The sequence below is a fragment of the Plectropomus leopardus genome, chromosome 20 (genome assembly GCF_026936395.1).
Source record: "Plectropomus leopardus strain MGB_pleo_1.0 chromosome 20, ASM2693639v1, whole genome shotgun sequence".
NCBI lineage: Eukaryota > Metazoa > Chordata > Actinopteri > Perciformes > Serranidae > Plectropomus > Plectropomus leopardus.
In genome coordinates, this window is record NC_142195.1 from 5,313,923 (window position 1) to 5,322,722 (window position 8,800).

Sequence of the window (8,800 nt, forward strand, 5' to 3'; positions counted from 1 at the left end):
CCTGGAGCAGCGTGTGACGTCAGACTGTCCCGCAGCCAATCACAGCGTCTCACCTAGAATATTAAGTAGATGTTCAACAGAGGTGGAAAAAATACTTAGGTCTTTAACTCAATCAAAAGTAGCAACTGCACAGTGTAGAAATACTCACGTAAAAGTCCTGCATTCACAATTGTACTTAAGTTAAAGTACAAAAGTATTGACATTAAAATGTAATGAAAGAATCAAAAGCAAAAGCACTGATGATGCAGAAGAACATAGGCGTATTATTAAGATATCGGGGGCTTAGCATATGGAAAGGGAAAAGACCACGTTTGAAACTTGCAACTTTGCAGCATGACAAATCACAGGGAGGACTAGCCCTACCAAATTTTAAGGTGTACTTTTGGTCCTATGTTCTACGTCCCCTCTCTGTTTGGTTTGATTCTAGCTCCTCTGTCTTGTGGAGACCAATTAAGGAAAATCTCTCACGGCCTCACAGATTGCACAGATCACTGGTTTATTCTAACATATCATTGAAAAAAGCCAAATTATGCCTGGGCTCTCTAATTACATTCCTACTTACAACTTTCCATACAGTAATGAAATATATGCGTGTAGATCTTAAATGGCACAGCCACTCACAGATTTTTAACAATTTTTTACTCTTCACTGGCAATTTGCACACAACTGTGGCCTTTCCATAGTCGCTCTTGTACAGTTTAAGATTGTACTATATGTGACACATTATGGGGGGGAGGAAAAAAAGGGACAAAATTTGTAATTTGTATAGTGTTTACACTTGTGTGGCATACAATAAAAAAACTGATGGAAAAAAAAGATATTTGGGGCTTAGCCTGGAGATGTTTAACCAAAAAATGAAAATTCAGTATTATCTACTCAACCTCATGCCACTGGAAAAGCGGGTGAATTTTTATAGTCCACAAAACATTGCTGGAGGTTCACGAGGAAACGGCGTTGCACTCATGTCCTTAATAATTGAAGCAAATGGTGATAAGGATTCAAACATTAACAAATACATAATAAAACCACAACATGTTTCCATACTGCTTGTCTGCAGTAATCCAAGTGTCCTGAAGCCCAGATGTGCCAAATTGTTTTGAAAAACATCACTGGCACTATGTTTTTAGCCTTGTTTTAGCCTGTAGCCTGTAGCTCCTGGTGTGGGAGCGCTCTTCACATATGTGTGCTCATGGGAATAGACAATTAAGACAAATTAAGACTTTAAGGGCTGCAAAGGGCCTCAGAGAGCTTCTGCTATTTTGATCTTTTCAGTGTTCTTTCAACTAATTAATTTATCTAATTCTTATTTAGTTATGATAAACACACACACATTTACACACACACACACACACACACTTCTATTGGGGCCCTGGTTAAGTCATCACTGCATGATATGTATTCATCTCTACAACTTTGATTGGTTAAACAAAGCTTAATTAACTAATTAAATTAATAAGAAATGCACTTAGTTCCATCACTTGTTTTTGTTGCAAAACAAAACAACATACTTTGTGTTTCCAAATATTTCCATAGAGTGAAACAGCACTGGTTTGTATAAAGTGAGTCAGGCTTATCATTCAAACAAGCCATCCCATGCTTTGATCTACTTGTGACCTACTCACTCTAGCCATTAACAAGCCTATGTAATGTGTAACTTACTAGTAATACTTAACTAATGTCCAACAAATGCCAGTGAATGAATGATCCCAAGTGTGACTTTTGGCACAAATCCACCCTCCAGACCAGTGATCCCCAGGAGGAGACACCATCGGCCTTCACTGAGGAATAGCTTTAATGTGGCTGGTTTTTCTCCTTACACTGTAAAAATAAACTATATGTTTTAACCTAAAAATAATGTCCTTGCCACTTTAAACCTTTACGTTGACTGAATTTGAGAAGACAAGTTGAATAATGACATAACTATGTCAACTTGTTTCCTTTAATTTTGTCAACTTAAAACTTGATGGCACTTGAGTTTAAAGCAGTGAGAAAAGGAACAACTTGGTTTTTTGTACTTTAAGAGCATTGCAGTATATATAGAGGAAGTCAATTACTATTTAATGACACTACAACATTATTCCACTGTTTGCACTCAACCATATCAAACAACAAACATCCTAGCAAATGTGGTTCCTGCTGACAAAATCTTATCTTAAAGTGGGTCTAAAGCCTGTCTGTCTCGGGAGGAGAGAGCGGAAGATATTTGGGCAAACCTAAACCACTAGACCATGCCAGGTTAATTAGCAAAACAAACAAACAAATAAACAAACAGAGCCAAACAACTAGAAAATAAATACCTGGCCATAGTCAGACAGTGGCGTGATGAGACAAGGATTGAGCAATTTCTGGACACATTTCGAGCAAGCCCTGTCTGGCCTTATGTCTCACTTCTCATTCACCGGTCTGAGAAAAGCACAGCGTGATGAAACATTACAACAGATGAAACCACTGATTAGTTCAATATCTTGTGACCAAAGTCATGACAGCGAAGGGTTGAAACCATAAGGGAGGTTACATATAACCAGCACGACAGTCAGGATGGTGAAATGAGTGGATATAATTGAAGATGTTTTTTTTATAGAATACCTAATAACAAGAGACTACTTTTGCTCAGATAAACGTCTATGAAAAATACTTACTTAATACAGTTCTCATGCAAATCATGTTGTTTAACCCTTTGAAACCTGGAGTGATGTCATTTTTCTTGTGCTGCTTTCAGACACCTTTCAAAAGTATTAAACCTTTGAACCTCGAGCATATTGGTGCAATTTCATTCAAAAGCATGGGAAAAAGGCAATGTGCAACTTTATGTGAAATGTACCTCAAATTGTAAGAAATTAATAGATTTAAAAGGAAGAAAAATAGACTACTATATATTTATAATTACCATAATTACATATTTGATATTACATAACAAAATTATCATTTTTAAACACTTTTTCTAGGTCATTTTATTTATTTTTTTGGCTTTACTTTCTTTTTTAAAATAATTTTTGATATTTCAAAATAATTTTCCAGCAATAACAAAAAATAATCCCTCACAAAAGGGCCAAACTGCCCCTTTTCTTGTTGTATTTTTTCTCACAAAAATGTTCTGGTAATTTTCTTGTACTTTTTACTAATTTTTTGTTGCAAATTTTTGGGTCATTTGTTTCTTATTTTGCTTATTGGATTCTTCCCAATGTTTTTGAAAGAAATCTGGCCAAATTGCTTGGTGTTAAAGGGAAGAAGCTCCAAAAAGGGAAAAGTGTGTGTGTGTGTGTGTGTGTGTGTGTGTGTGTGTGTGTGTGTGTGTGGTTGGGGGTGCAGGGGTGGGGTGAGGGGTGATTGGAGCAAAAAGAAGTATAACAAAATATAAAAGACTTTGTGTTGTCTGCATTGGAAGAAGGTGATAAGGTTCTACATCCACCCTTTCATCAATTCTGGAACAAACAACAACATCCAACTCCACAACAGATGCATCCCATCTCCTGCTGCCAAAGTTAAACATGTGTCCCAATTAAAACTATCTAGGAAATCTCTGTGTCTTTCACTTGGAGCACATCCTGTGCTCCTCCTCCTGAGGTCACTGACTACGTGCTCAAAAACAGGAAGTGTATGATTGAGTTATTTGCAGGCTTATCCTGAGCAAGTCAGTATTTATGGCCGCTGGGTTGATTAGTTCACACAGAAGACATGTGCAAAAACAAAAAGAAAATATGAAACTGCAATTTCTCATCTGTATTTTGAAGGAGAACTACTTTACTGGCGAAGGAAGTGAGTTGCGGGTAATTTACATATCCTGAGTGGGCAGTATGATGGTCGTGTGTTTGTATATTTGTGTAGGTGTGTGTACAGCAGATGGCGGCGAGTCAGAGTTTTTTCACAGAAGTGACCTGCAGAGGAAAAGGCAAAGAAAATAAAGGGAAGGGAAACCTTCCGGAGCGTCAGTAACTTATCTTGTGACGCCTGCTGGGTATTGTTTCACTTGCTGTTTAGGAAGGTGGAAAAAAAAGCGACGACAAAGAGCTGAAAAACTAAATGGAAGACACAAGCCTTAACGTAATTTCTTATTTAGTGTTGTTTGTATTAGCAGAAACACAAAAAGTCCCTTATTTTACGACATTCTGATTGTTGCGTGCTTCCCATAATTTACTATGATTTGACTATGATTTCTCTTTATAAGATTAAAGAGAAATGCATAGCAGAGACATTATATTTACAGCAGAAAGCAGATGTATAAGATGAGTAAAAATAGGTCCAAATTCTTCGAGCAGCAGGGACATGACAGGAACAGCGGCCTCGCATCACCTCTTTGTGAAATTAGACATGTGGGACGTTAAACTTAGTTTAATCATTTATCTGTGGCATTTATGCTCCCAACATCTGCCAAATTTGTAAGAAAGGGGTTAATATGACTGCACCTCTCTGCACAGTTTCTGTGAGAGCTCTCAACAATAACAACAACAACAGCCTCGAGGGTCAGAACAGTCTGTTTACAGTCAGAGGTGAAAGGTCGCAGCGTGAATCTTGTGCTGACACAGAAGTCAATTATGTTGTTTATGTTTCTGTCATGGAGGAACGGAGCAAGACATTAATTCGGTGCGCTTTTCCTTCTTACACATACAGACACACGAGGAAGGTCAAAAAACTTCAACATCCCAAGGATAAATGGATTGCATTTATATGGAGCTTTTCTAGTCTTAAACTGCTGGCAGAGGTAGTATGGGGGGACTACTTCCGGTTTAGCACTCTGCTAACTTGAGATAAAATGATTTAAGCAGCTCTTCTAGACTTTCAAAACGTTTTTGGAGCAAACGGATTAGGTCTTGATAGTGAAACAAGTGATTTTGCCAGGGTTGTGGCGCTCAAAAAACATGTACTCACTGATTTCTTTCACAATGTAAGTCAATCAGTACGCGTACATGAAGTTAGAAAAAGTTGAATTATTGTGTTAGTCCAACTAAAACAGAACTATTAAAACTAGTCCAGCTGACATTGTACTAATTCAAATTTCTTGGACATATTTCTGTCAAAGAATCAGTTCTTTCTCAGTGCTTGTATTCTGGGATAACAACAGTAATTCAATGGCTTAATTGAGCTAGAACGGTAACTCCACTTAACTGTGCATGTACAGGTAGTGACAGTGGAAAAGTGTTTTTGGGCCCATTGGCATCACATGACGGACTGGGGAGTTGTAATTTCACTGATTCGCTATTATGAAAATTGGCTTCAAAGCCTGGTGCACTTCCTGGGGGCCTGCTGTGGATGCTTACATCACAGAGTGCCCCAGGGATGAGGTTTCTCTGCAGGCTAACTTGTAAGCTAATGTGGTCCTAGTTCCCTTGTCAAAAAGCCCATGATATTTTTCCATTGGATTAAGATCATCACAGAAAATAAGCTCTGTGGTAAAACATTTACAATACTTTCAGGTAATGTTCAGCAAATTAATCTTCACAAATAAACACCACTTTCTAGATTTTTGAAACTTAAATGTAATCGCCAGAAGATTAAAAGCTATTGCTCGGCTAAAACAGACTACACTGTGGTCACGTCGCTACCACTACCACGCTGTAACACTGTGTTTGACATGGTTTGGCATAATGACTTTCTGTAGTGTCTTTTAGCCAGTTGTTAGCAACGGCCTTTCTTAAGACACATAAAAGCCTCAAAGTTCACAGTGGGTATTTACTGACATATTTTATGTTGTAAATTAAAACATGAAGGTCTCTTCAACTTGTGTTAACCACAGACTTTATTTAAGGCTTCTAACCAAAAACCCATTCAAAAAACCCACTGATTTTGACCCGACGGAACCGGAGGGGCTGAAATGCGAACTGATTTCTGTGTTTTAGGACTCATTACTGTGTTTCTCTATTTGTTCTTGGTGTGAATGGCTCTTTAGTTATTTAGCAAAAGTGTACAGCCATGCTAGCAGCTCTGTGGTTGCTTTGTGTTCTATTATATGCTGCGAGAAACAATGTTTGTAACAAGTCACATGCTCGCTCTCAAGAAGTAGACTCGTTAGAGATGAGAAAATTGAATTTAGAAAAAAAAGACTGGATAAGGCGCTCTTCTCCATTAAGAAAAGAGACACAGTTCAAAGAAATCTTTGAAATCAATTGATTTTTTCTAAAAAAGGAAAAAAGGATGGTGACGGTCTGAAGAGTACCGTTTTGTATCTTTCAAACAATGACCTCTTAGTGCCAATGGAAAAAATTCACCTCATGTCAAGTGAAGTTCCTAAAGTCATTTAACTAAAGCAGAAGACAAACAGAGTGGGAGGTTCCTGGCAAAATAGGCTGGAAATACAATGTCAAGTGTCTTATTGTCAAATCAGCTCTCACTTCCTAACATGCACAGTCGGAGGATCTGAATCAAAGCCCTGAAGGTGTTTGCGAGTTAGGAAAAAAAGGACTGAAAGGGCGGGAACTAGAGGCGTGAGAGAAAAGCTTTTTGACTGGTTTTGTCTGGTTGAAGTTGGGCTGGATATTAACACAGCCGATTACGATTGAGCAAGGAATGCTCGTCTTTGTTGAGACCTTTGCAGTGATGTCATCAGTACTTTCCCTGGCACCACCTGGGCAGCGCTCGCAGAAGGAGGCCGGGGCGGTTTAAGGCAGCAGTGGAAGTGTTGTAATGTGGCCTGATTAGTCACCTGACTCTGTTTTTTTTTCTCTCTCCGACAAAAGACAGGCTTCAGTCAGCAGTGCCGTAAAGATTAGCTGCCTGGTGAACTGTGTAAACACACTGACAAATCTGTGTGTTTGTGTGAGCTGTGTGCAGGAATGTGTGTGGGTGTTGGTGTGTGTTTTTTCTTGTATATACTGTGTGATTTAGTGGAGAAACTGTGTGAATAAATTCTAAAAGACAGATAAGTTTGAGTGAGTGCAGATGATTAAAAATAGAGAGAGAGAGAGAGTGTGTGTGTGTGTGTGTGTGTGTGTGTGTATAGAAAGTGTGAGACGGTGGTGAAAGAAAATAGAGAAAGTGTGTTGGAAAAAGACGTTGAGTGGGAATTAAAGGAGGACTCGTGGCAGAACCCACAGTGCTGATGTTAGCTGTCTGATCCACTGAGAGACAGTTGGCAGCAGACTGTCTACCAGCCGCGAAAAGTACAGTAATTCAAAGCATGCGACGTGACGCCGTTCCCTGCAAGCTGGGGCTGCAGTCGCCCACCCGCCCACTCACTCACTCACTCACACACACACACTCACACACACACAGCAGCACTGCACCCTGTAAAAGTAACAAATGCACTGAATGCTCTATTCCACGTGATGCAATTATTCACAGTTCCAGCAAATTTGGGGGTGAAGCTAATCTCATAACTAAATGGCATGGCGCCTCTTTAAAGAAAAAAAGATATTCCAAACAACTGTAAGAAATGTAACCCTTTTGAAACGGGGAGAACTTTTCTTGTGCTGCTTTCAGATGGCTTTTAAAAGTATTTAACTTTTGACAATATACAAATTGGTGCAATTTCTTACAAAAACTTGAGAGAGAAGGCAATGATTTTTAAAAAATATATAATTATATATATATATATATATATATATATATATATATATATATTTTAAAAATCTAGGGGGAAAAAGAAAATAGCAAGGGAAAATGTTTAGGGAAAAGAAAAAACCAGGGAGAACTATATTTGATCATAAATATATATCTAAAATTATGTTACACAATTATTATAATTTTTAAACACTTTTTCCAGGTTATTTACTAGTTGTTTTTGTTTTAGTCTCTATATTTATTTATTTGTTGTTTTTTTGTCTGTTTTAAAAATGATTTTCATGTTATTGTCTAGTATTTTTTATTTATTCATTTATTTATGTTTACACTAATTTCTTGCTAATATCTGGGTCATTTATTCTCAATGTGCTTTTGCCTTCTCCCTATGTTTTTGAAAGAAATCAAACCAATTTGCACAGGTTTCAAAGGGTTCACTTTGTGGTGCTCAACTTTATTGCAGCCAAAGTTTATACAGGAAGAAGCCAGCAATTATCGCAGTTGTGCACCAGTCAGATTTATTGCCCCAATCAATTGTGTACCACCAGCACAGAGAGGGATTTTGTTCTTGTTAACTGCACCGCAATCTGATTCAGAAGATATAAAGATGAAAGTTGCCATAGCAACAGCAAAGAAACAGATTTAAGATGCATGAGGACAAGAGAAAAGAAACAAAAGAAGAAAGAGCTGGTGAGAGGAAAACAAGATTCCAACTTTTGTAGGTTAGTTCTCATGAGCTTCACATGACTTGCATTTTCCCCCCCCCCCCCACTTCTCCCTCTGTACCGAGCGCCCTCCCTCCTTTCCTTTTGCCACTTCCCACCCCGCTGCTATCCCCCCTCCTCCTCCTCTCCTCTCCGTGCAGCACATAGACTTCCTGTGTGTCCTGGCCTGAATGGTATGTGCATGGAGTGGGTGTCTGGGAGGCCTTTCATCCGGCATGGAAAGAAAAGAGAAGTCAAGAAAGAGAGAGAGAGAGAGAGAGAGAGAGAGAGGGTGAAAAAAAAGAGAGAAGAGAGTCATCTTTAATCCGTTTGAGTCAGAGCAGTTGTCCAGAGGCGAGCGGGGTGGGGCGTGTTAGATGAGGGGTGAGAGGGCTCTGGTCGTGCCAGGGATGTGTGTGTAGCGTCTGGAGAGGAAGAGAGAGAGAGGCCTGCTGGGAGAGCCTGCAGCCTGCCTGGGACAGATGACATCCGGCTGCATGGCTGAGTGACCCAACTTAACTAGAGCAGGTAGAAAAGATAAACATTAACTAAAATATTCATGGCCCACTGTGGGAAAGTATAATGTGATGCACGACAATTAAAAT